This window comes from Hoplias malabaricus, chromosome 5 (genome assembly GCF_029633855.1).
Source record: "Hoplias malabaricus isolate fHopMal1 chromosome 5, fHopMal1.hap1, whole genome shotgun sequence".
In the NCBI taxonomy this organism is placed as follows: domain Eukaryota; kingdom Metazoa; phylum Chordata; class Actinopteri; order Characiformes; family Erythrinidae; genus Hoplias; species Hoplias malabaricus.
In genome coordinates, this window is record NC_089804.1 from 38185758 (window position 1) to 38199883 (window position 14126).

Sequence of the window (14126 nt, forward strand, 5' to 3'; positions counted from 1 at the left end):
CTCTGACTTCATGTTTTGCCTTTGGCTCGTGCCTTTGTGTGAAATATTTAATGAAATCTTCATCTGGAGTCTTATCGCACCATCACAACAGCACCCAAACACCACGCTTAAACTTTCAGACGGAGTTTTTCAGCATGTCTTGGCCAGACAGGCGTTTGGACTTCCAGGAGTCTTGCAGTCAAAACACTGTAGCGTTTATGAAAGGATACCAGTGGGGCCTACTGCAGGCTTACACTGCATTTTTACAAAAAAAAAAAAAAAATAAATGACCAGTGCACATTAGCCGTATCAAAGCAGTTCTGTCAAAAAGCCTGATGAGATTTAATTGGACATGAAAAAGTCCTTTTGAGATTAACAAACAGCTCAGTATGAGCACATAGACGTGATTATTCATGTGTGCACTTGGACCAATGCTATTTTGAGATATATACGTTTCTATTATTTGATAGCCACATAAACCTTGGAGCTTAAACATAAAAATAAAGGAGCAGGACACTTGTGTTGAATGGAATTTAACTTCTTTAATGACTTTCCCTTGAATTCCTTATTATTAAAAGTCATTTACTGTCAAGCAAGAATCTTTTGTGCTGTAACTCCTGCCATTCACTCAGTTTTATAAGTTTAAGAAAAAAAGCGTCAATAGCTTAGGTTTTACACATTATTTTACATTTACAATTCTAAGTTTCATTTTAGTCTCAATTTTGGGTACTTATTCCTTACAGGTTTTATTTTGTTTTGATTCAATGATTTAGATTGTTTGTTGTTGCTTGTATGGCTTTCGAACATTAGCATTTTATGCTAAATCACCACAGTTGCTTAGGGAGTTCTATCCTTTCAAATAACAAATCTGTATTAAAGGGTTGGAGAGTTTTTACTGCAGCTGTTTTTGGAAACCTGGAAAGAGAGAAGAGAGAGGCCTTTACTCGTGGCTAGTTTTCTTGAGCTCTATGCACTGCAGCTAAGGAGTTTTCCTGGGCTCTCCAGCCAAGAGAGCTTACACTGTGGCTAAGGTTTTATTTCTGGGCACCAGGGTGCAATTTCCAGCACAGTTAGGAGTTTTCCCAGAGCTGTCAACCAAGAGGCTGTGTATGTATCAATATACAGTGTGAGTCAAATGTTGCAGGACACACTTTTATCTGAATACCCCAGCAAGTACTGGATTAGGGGAGCTATCTTTTAGGCTATGTCCGGAACATGGCCGCCATCTTGAAAGCCACCATATTGGATCAAGTTTTTCCAATGGGAAGTTGTTCATGTAGCATATTAAAAAAAATAAAAGGGTGTCCTGCGACTTTTGACTCACCCTGTATTATGTTCTGCTGTTGATTTGTTTGCTTTATTGTTGTTGTGACGTGTTTAAGGCCGTGTTCTTTTTGGGAGCTGATTTTGATTGTTTTAGTCCTAGTCTTTTGTCTAATATATTTATTAGTTTTAGTCTAATTATAGTTGCTTAATTATTGTAATTTTGTTTTGGTCGATTACATAGAAAAAGCCTAAATTTACTCATGTATTTTTAAAGGTTTTACTATTTTGGATAAATTATTTATACCACGTTTCAAACAGTAGCTTAAAAATATATACTACATTTAAAATCATCTTAAAGTTATGGAAAGAATTTGTCCACTTTTTTCTTTTATTTAACATTAACATTTTAAATTGAAAGTGGAGGCCATAAGTCTCTTGTAAACCCAGACTGAGTTGACTCCAGCGGTCAACAGATAATACCAGCAACATGCGAAAAAAAACTATTCTTCACTATTCCGCCCTGCTGCTCTAGTTACCCTGACAATGGGAAACAGACAGAGCATTTTTTATTTAATCAGAAATAAAGATTCACTTATCAATCTTTCACATATTTACTTTTATTATATATAAAACTAGTTTTTGTTTGTTAAAGAATAGCACTAAACTACAACATAGTTCTTAAACATAGTTCAACATAGTCTTAAAAGTAATGTATTTATTAAGTTCTTGTCTAGTTTTCATTGTGAAAAATAGGTCATTGACACTTATTTTTCTTCATAATTATTGTTAAAACAATTTAAAGTGATTGATGGTCTTGGGAAAGGACCTAATCGCTAATAAGTGCCCCATTTAAGACACCATCTTAAGTAATATTGTTCAAATTTCATTAAGAATAAACAGCTAACCTTGCATCTTTTTGAGACATATTTCCATTCAGTTTATGCTACTTGTAGTAGTTTTACCGGCTTCCAGTTTAGCCTGGTTCTGGAATTTCCTTGCCATTCCAGCTAACTTCAGTAGAGTGTGCAAAGATGTAAAAAAAAAAATGCTAACAGCCATTTTCTTTCTCTTGTGTTGGCAGTAGTCAGACTAATCGAAGAGTTGAACAAGGTTTAGAATAAGGGGAAATGGACTAGGCCGTAGAGCCTTACTCAGCAAGTCCCTCACTATTCTCTCTCTCTCCTTCTCTCTCTCTTCTTCTCTTTCTGCCTCACTCTCCTTTGCTCTGTCCATCGTTCTTTCTTCTCTTGATCATTCCTCTTTCCCTCTTGCCTGCATTCCTTACAGTCTTGTCCGCCTGCCAAGGAAACTAATCAAAAGGACCTCTACTTTTCCTTTGTCTCGTGTTCTCTCTCTCTCTGCCCATCTCTCTCTCTCTCTCCCCCTCTTTCTCTCATTCAGCTCCGGACTGTACAGTCAAGTCGAGTATGGACTCTGGTGTGTGTGTGCACGCTCCTTCATGACCTCTGTGACTACTGATGTCACTGGGAGTTGACCCTGGGGCGACTGTGCTCGTGGCTGGCCGCTCAGTGAGCTGAGCCTTGCTTCCTCTTGTTTGGGAAGCCCTGGTTGTGTAAGGATTATTTTTTTCTCCTTTTATAGAGCATGTTCCATGGCGAATTAAAGCTTGATCTGTTAGCACTGCCCTGGAGCCCTGCCTTTTCCATTGATGGGGGTTGGAGGAAGGGTGGGGGAATATGGTCAAATGGAACAGTGCGTTTCATTAATGGCCCCATTACAATGTCCTTTTTTGGCATGAAATTTGCTAAGATGTTTGCTGTGACTGTCACAATGACTGTGCAAGGGTGTTCCAACAGACAAACATAGCTTCTGTGGATATATGTTAGGATTTGGCATTGTGTATCATTTTCAAGTCGCACAAAAGTCTTCCATTGCTGCAGATCTGATATTTATCTTAATGTTTTCTAAGATGTAGCATATAATCTCACCTATTAAATAGATGTCTGGTAAGTAATATTGGACTGTATATACCAGCTAAGAAAGTAATACATAGGGTACCCATATTTCATAACTAGATTTCCATAGCACCTTTCTGCAAACATATATACCTGCAAGCTTCTGAAAAGCAGTTCAGCTGCAAATGAACATGAGCCTAAATGCAAAGCTGAAGCAAGCTGAAGGAGATTGTATCAGTCTGATGGTTGAGTTAGCGAGAACATCCAAGTACATTTAACCACCATGTCTTGAACCGTAACCTCTAGTGCACACAGTGCCATCTCTTGCTCCTCCTCAGTCACCTTTATCATGTCAGATACTCTGCTGATAGAGTCCCAAACACACACCGGAGGGCCCTCCCAGGCCTTGATAACACCCTTTTCTGAGCCTGAGCTTCAGCTAGCGTGTCGTGCTGACGAGGACGAACCTTTATCAGTGACGATGTTCATGCTGGAGAGAGAGATGATGACAATCTCCCTGATGACAATCTTCCCATGCTCCAGAGCTGTCACACACACCCATACGTTACACACAAACATGCACAGGAACAAGTGAAAACATGTTGGCTTGTTTACTGCAGTTGCTGAATAAATACACATTTAAGCATTCATATAAGAGCTCACACTTGCACTCAGGTTCCCACAAATCGCACGCATCTTAAAAGGGGCAGATGATCATCTAGGCAAATATTTCGCCTTAGAACGAGAGATTAGAGTTTGGGAAGAGATCAGCATTCTGTAAAGAGAGAGAGAGAGAGAGAGAGAGAGAAGACGAGTGAAGAGTGATGTTGAGACACATCATTTGACTCATCACGTAGTTTTTTTTTGGAGACTGTCATTTCCGACCATTTCGCAGATGCATATCAAATTCTGCAATCTGCCTTGGGGAGATAAGGCCCACTAGATGCTGGAGTTGCAACATCCCACCGAGCGAGCGAGAGAGTGCAGACGGCCTTCTCATAGTGATCTCTGAAAGAGATACGGCTCTTCCAGCACCCTCAGCATCGCTGATTACCATGCTAATCTCTCGGAGACTGGCGTCTGCCAGGCTTGGGCTCAAACGCGCACATTCACATGGTCCTATCGCATGCAGGAGCCATAACCGCACCACTAGCGTAGTGAAGGAGAGGCTTGTGCTGCTTGTGCGAGTGCATGCCTCACGGCTTTAAAAATGCACAATATGCTCCCATTCCAATTGCACGGTCTAGGGACCAGGAACATAGCTCAGATTGGTTTGACTCTGATGTCTATGGGCTTTAAAAAATGACCCCAAATGATAAGCCAGGGACTTTACTAGTTCCTGTCACTTTAGGAAAAAAAATGTCTTGGCTCCTCAGTTTCGTGCAGAAGCTGGAAAGAAAATGGTTATCAAATTTCTCATTCTCTCAAACAGTTTATCCTAAATCCACTGATCCAGTGAACTAGTTTTACCCTTCATATCCTCAGCTCTCCAAACACTGCCAGCTCTCTGGGAAGAATTGGAGGTTTATCTTTTTCATAATAATGCAAATACTTGAGAACTGCATGTTTAGATTCTTAGGACAAAAATGGTGGCAGATGAGACAGTGAGACACAACAAAAAGCAGAGGCATGGATAAACAAGGCTAGGGATGCCCTCACTTGATCCGCTCTTTGCTTTGCATGACTGAAGGGCCAAAGCCATATCAAATGAGGCCTAAAAGCATGGGCATCGTGGTTCTACTGCCAGGCTTTCTAATCAAACCCAGAGCCTGATTTTTAACAAGGACTTGCACTAGCTTACGGAGGTTGAAATATGTGTCTGAGCTTGACAGTTGGATTTGAATACCATCTCTGAAGTATGTCTTGAGTTCTGGCTGAATTCAAATTTTGGGTTTCTCACAGCTGAACATAATTGTGTTGTTGCTTTGCTCTGTCATTGGGAATGTGGAGTTTGATTCAGCTTCTGGTAGTGGTCAGGTATGAGCTGGGTCATGACTGAATTTTGGCTGGCTACAGACAGTTTCAGATAGAGGTTGGAGGAGTTGTAGGCAACTTCAGACAAAATTTTGATGGGCTACAGGTGGGTTTGGAAAAGGATCTGTTATTTTTACGAATTTCTATTGTGCTAGGCAGTTTTACACAAAACTCCAGTGACCTATATTTGAGTCCAGACTGGGTCATATCAGGTCAGGGCAGTTGCAAATTCTATGCCCTTTTGCCTTTAAACTTCAACTAAATATCAATTTGCAGAATTTGGGCTTGCTGCAACTAACATGAGGTAAACAGACATGGAAATAGACACAGATATTGAAACCCCCTGCTCAAATCTGCCCTGATTTAGGACCTCACTAGGGCCTAAGAGACAGCCTATTGTTCGTGGCAGCTTCTGTCTCTATCTCTCTTTCTACCTCTGCCTCTTTTCCCTTTGCATCACTGAATGAGTGAAACACTGAGGCCCATCATTCTTTCTCCAGAGTCCCAGTGGACTCCTGCTGCTCTGTCTGTCTCGATCGCTGCTACCATTGAGGCCTCCCTTGGAGGGAAGATCCAGCAACAGACACAGGGTTCGCTCCCTCTCTCTATCTCTCTTTTTATCCCCCACCACCCACCACCGGCTGCAGGCCAACAAGGCCTGGCTTCACCCTCTCTGGTTACTTGCCTGTGAAAGCCGGTGGGGTGCGGACGGGGAGAACCCGTCCAGACTCAGGCTCCCCTGAGCCCGCTCTGGCATTCGCACTTGCCCCCCTTTGCTCTGTCAATGGGAGCCCGGATGAATGTGGCTGTTTGTGCACAGACAGCGGGGATGAATTTGTCTGCCTTAGAGAAGAACAGGAAGGCCTGAATACGTTGCCTCCCAGGAGGACGCCATGAATGGCGAGGCTGTCTCAGGTGGGATGGATGAATGGCAGAGAGGCTGCTGAATGTTACCTCTCACAGGTGAGAGCGCTCTCAGTGTTAGCCTCAATATTGGCTCTCTTGGCTCCAAGCATCCTCAGCGCTAGCTGCAGCGTAAAGGTAGCTCGCGCTAGCACACCAGCATTATAATATACTCAGCACCTCTGTTTTTCACAACAAGGTCATCAGAGTGTTGTCACAGAATTTATTTCAGGGGGCATGTTATTGAGGGTGACCTCGCAAATAAGTTCTAAATCAAAAACTTACGCGTAGCCTTGCAATGCTAGCTCTGCTAGATCTCTTTAATATTAGCTGACACAGTATTGCAAAGAGAATGGTGTAATATTATCTCCCTTAACAGACTAGCCTCCGAGCTCAGTCTACATCATGGCTCCAAGTTAACACTCCAAGGCAGGATTAGTAGAATTGCTATTGCGTATTCTATGGAAATGCTTTATTGTGTAAAAGAGGATAGTGCTAATTAGCGGCAGTAAATTATAGCTTCAGTGCTAGTTCTAAGAGAGGCCTCTCTTCTTGCTCTCGGGTCAGTTCCAGTGCTCTCAGGTGAGAGAGAGCTCAATGCTTCCGTCCCAAGTGAGAGAGCTGACCTATTTTCTCATGAAGTGCAGTTAAAGCCACACCCCAGCTACAAACTCCTAAAGTAGACTGGAATAAAGAAAGCTACTTAACATAGCAACATTTTATAAAGAATGCTTATATATATATACACACAATCTAATTGGTTGACTGGTTGTTGTGGCAGAATTCTTTTTTATTTTTTTATTTATTTTTTTTTTGCACAGTAATTGTAACATTCAGCTGTTTTTTTTGTGTAATAACAGTCTACCGTCAGCAATTTTCTACAAGGTAATAATACCAGACCTGCTCAGATTCTGAAGATATAAAGTTATATACTCTAATCTTCATCTTTATTAATGTTATCAGCTCCACTGACCATACAGCTGTACATTGTAGTTGTACAATTACAGGCTGTAGTGAATTTGCTGCTCTGCATAATTTTTTAACACCTTTCTCTGTGTTCTTCAATGGTCAGGACATCCAAAGAACCACCAGAGAGCAGATACTATCTGGGTGATGGTTCATTCTCAGATGCAGTGATGAAGGACTAGATGGTGACTAACACAAATTAACACAAGCTACAGTCTCTGACTTTGCATCTACAAGGACAAACAAGATAGGTGTGTCTAACAGAATAGGCTGTGAGTGTGAAAGTGAGTGTTCAAAAACTCCAGCAGCACTGCTGTGTCTGATCCACTTGTGTCAATTCAACATGCCAGTACTACAGAGTGGAGAAGCATGCAAAGCAACAGATGGACTGCACCTATATCCTGAGTGCAGTGGATACAACAGACAATGAATGTAGTATTAGTGTGGGTTTTTGTTGAAGCTGTTGAAGCTGGTAAAAATGCCACCTGTGTCTTGATTTAAAGCACAACTGTTTTCTTTATACTGTAGGTCCAACCCCAATATGAAAACCACAAGAAGCAATAAATGTGACCCATAACCACCAGCATTCATGTGAAACATTTTCTCTCTATTCCCTTTCTCTCTTTCACTTCTCTCCTGTCATATGCCGTTCTGGGGCATGGTCTGATGCGAACAGTCCAGAGAATCATGGGACAGATATGTGGTCTATGTTTAGCAGAAGAGCATAAGAGTTGACTACTGGATTCACTTGAGCACCTCCCCTTCACCCATCTGTACTTTACACCAAGGTTTGATTTTAGGGTCACAGTTGGCAGCAATAATAATACAGTAGAAGTATTTCCTGCTTGTCGTTTTCACTTCCTGTTTTGTGTGTGTGTGTGTGTGTGTGTGTGTGTGTGTGTGCGTGTGTGTGTGTGTGTTTGTGTGTGTATGTGTGTGTGTTGTTGGAAAAACATGTGCTCTATTACCTTCAGCTACGAGTGTGAAGTAGTGAGATGAGTGTATTACTGATCTGGAGGTAAATAAAACTGTCCTTACAAAGATTAGCTGGGTTAGCTTCCCTCCAAAAGCAAACACACTTGCTACTGTGGTGCTACCAGATTTGGAGGGTGACCAATGTGATGCTCCACATGACTCCACAGACACGATCAGTTAAGCAGAACATTTCCAATCATAGCAGTGTGTGGGCTGCATTAGGGTGCACCCCTGAAAATTTGAATTGAGTGGGTTTTTTAATGGGGGAGAGGGAATATGCAAAGTCACATTCAGTAGCATTGTGTTAATGATACCAACTTCAGCTCCTGAAATAAATTATAAATCAATGTTTATTGCAAATACTCTTTATTTATACTATATTTATCCTGCACACACAAGATATGTATGCATTCATTCATCATCTGTCATGGTGGGCACATAAGACATGTTTGTGAGTACAGTTCTTAGCTGTAGTGTGTAGTATGTTTGTAGCCCCAACTCAGGCCACCGTCTCTATTCTTGCTTTTAAAACAATGGCTTAATGGAAGGACAGGAAGCTGGGAGGAATAACAGTGAGGAGGGAAGTTAGGAGAAGTGTGGCTGCTTGGTTTTCCCATGGCCTTGCCCTGCCCTGCTCCTTCAAATGGGGGGCCAAAGTACAGAGACAGGGTAATTGGCTTCCTCTATCCTGTAGTACTGAAAGCTGCTGGGGAAAGTACATGGTGGTTGCAGATGCACTTGACTGGTTGATTGGCTGTTGTATCATGTTGTGTGTGTGTGTGTCTTTGTGTGTGTGCATGTCTGTCTGTCTGTCTGTCTGTCTGTGTGTTTCTGAGAACAAGTGAAGCATATTTTTATATTACCTGTTGAATCTACCCAGTGTTTGTAATCCATTGTGCAGCGCTGCTGTTACTCCACCCCTTGACTGGCATTTCACAGTCAAGGGACTGTGCTTCTATGAATTTCTGTGGACCCTAAAAAGAGGAAGTTCAGCTAATAATACCCAGCTAATGGTGTGTATGTGTGTGTCTCAGCTGGCTGAGCCTTTGTGAGTTTAAAGAGCTGAAGGAAAAACCAAGAGACATCTGCAGTCACTCCAGTATTTATCGTTCTGTCTTTGACTCATTCAATGCAAAAAAAAAAAAAAAAAAAACAGGCCACCCCAGACCTCAACACCAGTAAATGTGTTCAGGATTATTTAATTTTTGTTAAAAAAATATATGTAATCAACTTCTAAGACTAAACTGGGAGGTGTAAAATCTCTCCCTGCAGATTCTGATATCACTGTAGTGTTCACCCCAATCCTACAACCTCTCAATGTAAATTTGTACATATTTGATTGAAGACCCCTCCAATGATTTGTACAATGTGTTAAAAATATGGTTTGAATTCCTAAAACTAACTAACCCAGCATAGAAAAACAATCAGCCTTAAACCTGCCCCTAACATTAAACATAACACTAACCCAGTCCATAGTCCTAACTCCAAGCCTTGCCTTAAACTCCAAGAGGTTAGAAGTGGCAGGGTATACAGAGATCACTCGTTTTTCGCGGGGGATGCGTTCCAAGACCACTCGCAAAAAACAAATTTCCGCGAAGTAGAGGAAAGATATTTTGTTATGTATTTAACGAGTATTTGGACTTTTAAAACCCTCCCTGTTACTGTTAACAACCCACCCTTTGCATTAAACAGTCAGTCTATAATGTTTTTCAGCTGGAACTACATGTGATATCCCACCAGTTTCTTTAATAGAGTCATTCCTAAACTGTGATTTAGCATCAGTAAATTTCACTCGAATGTGGACGTGAACAATACATGTACTGCACGTAAGAAATACTTGTAAATGATATATTTTGTCACTTACAGGCCCAGTCTAATACATGTAAATAATAAACTTTTTATTACACACCATAAGAAAATTATATTTTTAAGTGATATAGCGGCCATAAGCCCTCCTTGAAAAAAATGCGAAGTAGTGAATCCTCGAGAGATGAACCGCAAAGAAGCGAGATATTACTGTATTTTGCCATCCTCCTGTGTAACACCCTCCCACAACAGTTTACAGTGCTGTTCTTTTATTCTTCTTTGGGCACATAAAAAGCAGATTGCTTGTATTTAGTGAAATAGCACCCCCAGTGGACTGGAGCTCACTTAGAGTTCATAAAATACCTAGAAATCATAACGAATCTACTTCACAAATGTATGTTTTTAAATATGGTGGCAGCACGGTGGTGCAGCAGGTAGTGTTGCTGCTGCACAGCTCCAAGGACCTGGGATTGTGGGTTCGAGCCCCGCTCCGGGTGACTGTCTGTGAGGTGGCTTTGTGGGTTTTCTCCGGGTGGTCTGTTTTCCTTCTACGCTCAATAACACACATTGGTAGGTGGATTGGCTGATCAAAATGTGTCCCTAGGTGTGTGTGAGTGAATGTGTGAGTGTGTGTCTCCCTGTGTTAACACCTTGTGTCCAGTGATTCCAGGTAGACTCCAGACCCACTGCGTCCCTGAACTGGATAAGCATATATATATATATATATATATATATATATATATATATATATATATATATATATATATATATACAGTATATTCACAATATGGTACATTGAAGAATGTTTCTCCCTTTTTCCTTCCTAGACATGTCATAGAAAGACTGATGTCTGAGTAATAAGCTTGCAGTTTATTGGGGTTATGCAGCAGGTTTCTTTCAAAAAATGTTGTCAAAACGAATCTGACACTTTGACATTGGAAAAACTCGGAACGTTGTGCTTTGTGCAAAAGCCCTGGAGAGGAAATGACACAGGAGCGTGCTCTGAGAAGTGAGTGAGGTGCGTTAGACTCCAGCGAGGACATGCCTCCTTATTTCCTTTGTGGGGGAGCGAAGGGAGAGAGAAAAAGAGGGAGGGCATGTTCCGTTAAGGCAGTTCTCCGAGGTCAGGCTTGTGACCCCGGGTGTTGGGAGAGACCCTCGGCTGAACCGCACTCTTTTCGTTTTTTTTGTTTTCTTTTTGTTGTTTCGCCTTTAATCTTTCATCTTGAGCTCCATAATTCGGCTCTGTGCAGAGGAAGGCCCGCGTACCTTTTGATTCTGTTAATTCAATTTAATACATAAACAAATACATGAAGGGAGCGAGAAGGAGGAGACACGGAGAGAGAACAGGAGATGAAGGGAGACAGAGGAAGAGGGGAAGAGGGGAAGGGAGAGATGAGAGGATGAAAAGGAAAAGGGGAACAAGACGACTAAGAAGAAAAGGAGGCTCGTCTCAGTAATGGCCCAATAAAGCGAGGCCCACCATGCCGCTACTAAACCTGTGCTCATAAGTCTCCAAGACTTCGGAGCACTATATTACACCGCCATTAAAAGAGCAATCCAACAACTTATTACTCATAATTTACCAGCTTTATTGGGGAGGTAAGATATTGTTATCATCCAGGAATGTGTGTCTTTCTTTTTTAACCCTTGATTCCTCACTCTGTGCTTTGCTTTTGCTTTCTTCAAGCATGAACATATTTTGTTATAAAGAAAGCTGCTTACATATAACCACTGGAGACACATCTGGGACACAAAGCAATGCCAAGTGGAAACAGCTGTTGTGTCTTGTTTATATGTCCACTTATGATCAGATCATTTGAGACATACACTGATTAGCCATGACATTAAAAAGCCCTCCTTGTTTCTACACTCATTGTCCATTTCATCAGCTCCGCCGATCAAATATACACTTTGTATTTCTACAGTTAGACTGTAGTCCATTTGTTGCTTTGCATACTTTGTTGGCTCCTGTTCTTTAAATGGTCAAAATCCCTGCATGACCACCACAGCCTTGGGTACAGGTTCCAGGCCGGGATTTTAAAATGGCTGACCGGTGTGACTATACCTGGCTGGTCTGGATTTGAAAACCTCTGCACTAGCCTAGATATGTTTGGCTGGTGGATTATTCTCAGTCCAGCACTGACAATGAGGGGGTTAATAATTCCAGTAGCACTGCTGTGTCTGATCCACTTGTACCAGTGCACAAACGCACACTAACACACCACCACCAGCCAATCAGCCAAGACATATTTTTGTGCTTTTTTATGTGTTTTTTTTAGATCCGAACTAGCACAACTTGAATCACTCATTGACCAAATCACCAAGACTTCTCTCATCTACTTCAAACACACCCAGAACATATTTAGGTCTTGATGATGTATGACTATAAACATGAACAAAGCCTTACCACTAAGAGCAACTATTGTAGACAACACTAGAGGTGGTTTCAAAGAGCAACCATAAAGAAGCAGGTTCCTGCTCATCAGTGCTGCTCCTGAGGTGGAGAGTAAGTACAAACCCTGTTGTCTGAAAAGACTGCCAGCAGCTTTCTGCTACAAGATAAAAGAAGATTTGTTTAGTTTATAGTTTGGAGTAAGACTTATTAGTGTCCTTTTAAAACTGAGTGACTTTACCGAAGCTCATGAGCCAAGTTTGGAGACGTTATGCTGAGGCACATTTATTTGGGTGACTACTGAGTCCTAGTGTTTGTTAGCGACATTAGCCTTGAAGCTAAAGAAGCAATGGTGGCCCCCTATATTTGTCTCTGTTCCTCTAAAACCTCTTTAACTTGATCATGGCTTAGGTCCAGAACCCAGAGAGGATGCCAATACATCACAGATGCAAGTGCATCACATTTTGCAAGTAAAATATTATGTAAATATCTGGTCATAAGACTGAGCACCTGAAATCTTATCAAACCCCATAAATGAAATAGTCAAAGCCAAGCCACCCAATCTGTCCCTTAATGTTTGATACCGCTATACACCCTCCATACACACGTAACCATAGGCATTAAGAGCACATTCGTAATAGGAAGTTGAAAGGAAGGCAGGCTCATATACAAACACACAAACACACACACACGCGCAGGACCACGCGAGCACGTCGTGGTGCCTCGTCCTTGGCTCTGAATAAAGCCCCTCTTTCTCCCTCGCCCGTCTCTCTGACGCGGGCAGATCCTTTTATTATTTTGGGGAAGACAGCTCCTTCCCTCCGGAGGGGCCTCATTCGAGTCCGGTGAACGTTTCATGCTCTGGGAGCCTGGCCAATTGTAACGACACAGAGACACACACACACACACGCACACGCACATATAAACACAGCAAAAGAAACACCCAGTGGCGGATATAACTAGAAAACACAGCATGAAAACAAAAGGCCATTACAGTATCACAGTCTCTGTCACCACTAAACACTTTGAGCACTATGAGGAAGACCTTAAGAGAGATTATGACTTTGTTGCCATTGGATGGACTACTTTGGGGATGCATTGCTGAAATAGTAATGTGTAATAGTAATCTCTGTATGTAGATAATAAAGCATGATGGAGAACCGCTGACCTCCAATAGGGGTTGGTGTTCAATAGCAAGCCCAAGCATGGTTTATGGTGTATGAATAAATGTGTATGGTGTACAGGGATATGTGTGGTGTGTGTACAGTGCACGGGAAGGTGTGTGTGGTGAGAAAGCTGGCAGTATTGACCCGGGCCTGGCCCCGCTCCTCCTGGCCTCCTCATTAGCCGCTGCTCTTCTGGGTTAAACGCTCTCTCTCTTTCTGGAAATGAGAGCCAGTTTAAGGCTGTTTCCTGCAGCCTCAGCTGCGAGCACATCTGGGAGAGAGCACAGAAAAAGGCTCCAAAACTGCCCCCCACGTGTTTGCTCACGGCTGGCCTGATTGCCTTTCCTTCCTCCCTCTCTCTCTCTCTCACTCTCTCTCTACCTCTCTGTCCTTCCTCTCACTCCTTTCTTTGGCTCCAATAGAATATGCAAGAAAAGAGTGAGATAGAAAAAGCAACAGAGAGAAAGAGAGAGTGAGAGAATGAGAGAGACAGGGTCAGAGAGGATGAAATGTATTAATGCGAGTGTGAGTAGACAAAGTGCATTGTGTGTTAATAGCATCTCATGTTAGCTCCACTGTTTGTGATCTAATTCCTAATCAGAACAGTCATAAAGCAGAGCTTATTCAGTGGTCAGGTTGATTTTTTTATGGCAGAACTCTGTGTTCTGTTCTAACTACTGTGTTCTTCTGTATTGTCTGTTTCCGTTTCTCAGTAACAGCTGATTGACTGGTGTCGAACTGCCTTCTGAATTGTCTCCTCGCGGTGAAAGCATGGACAGA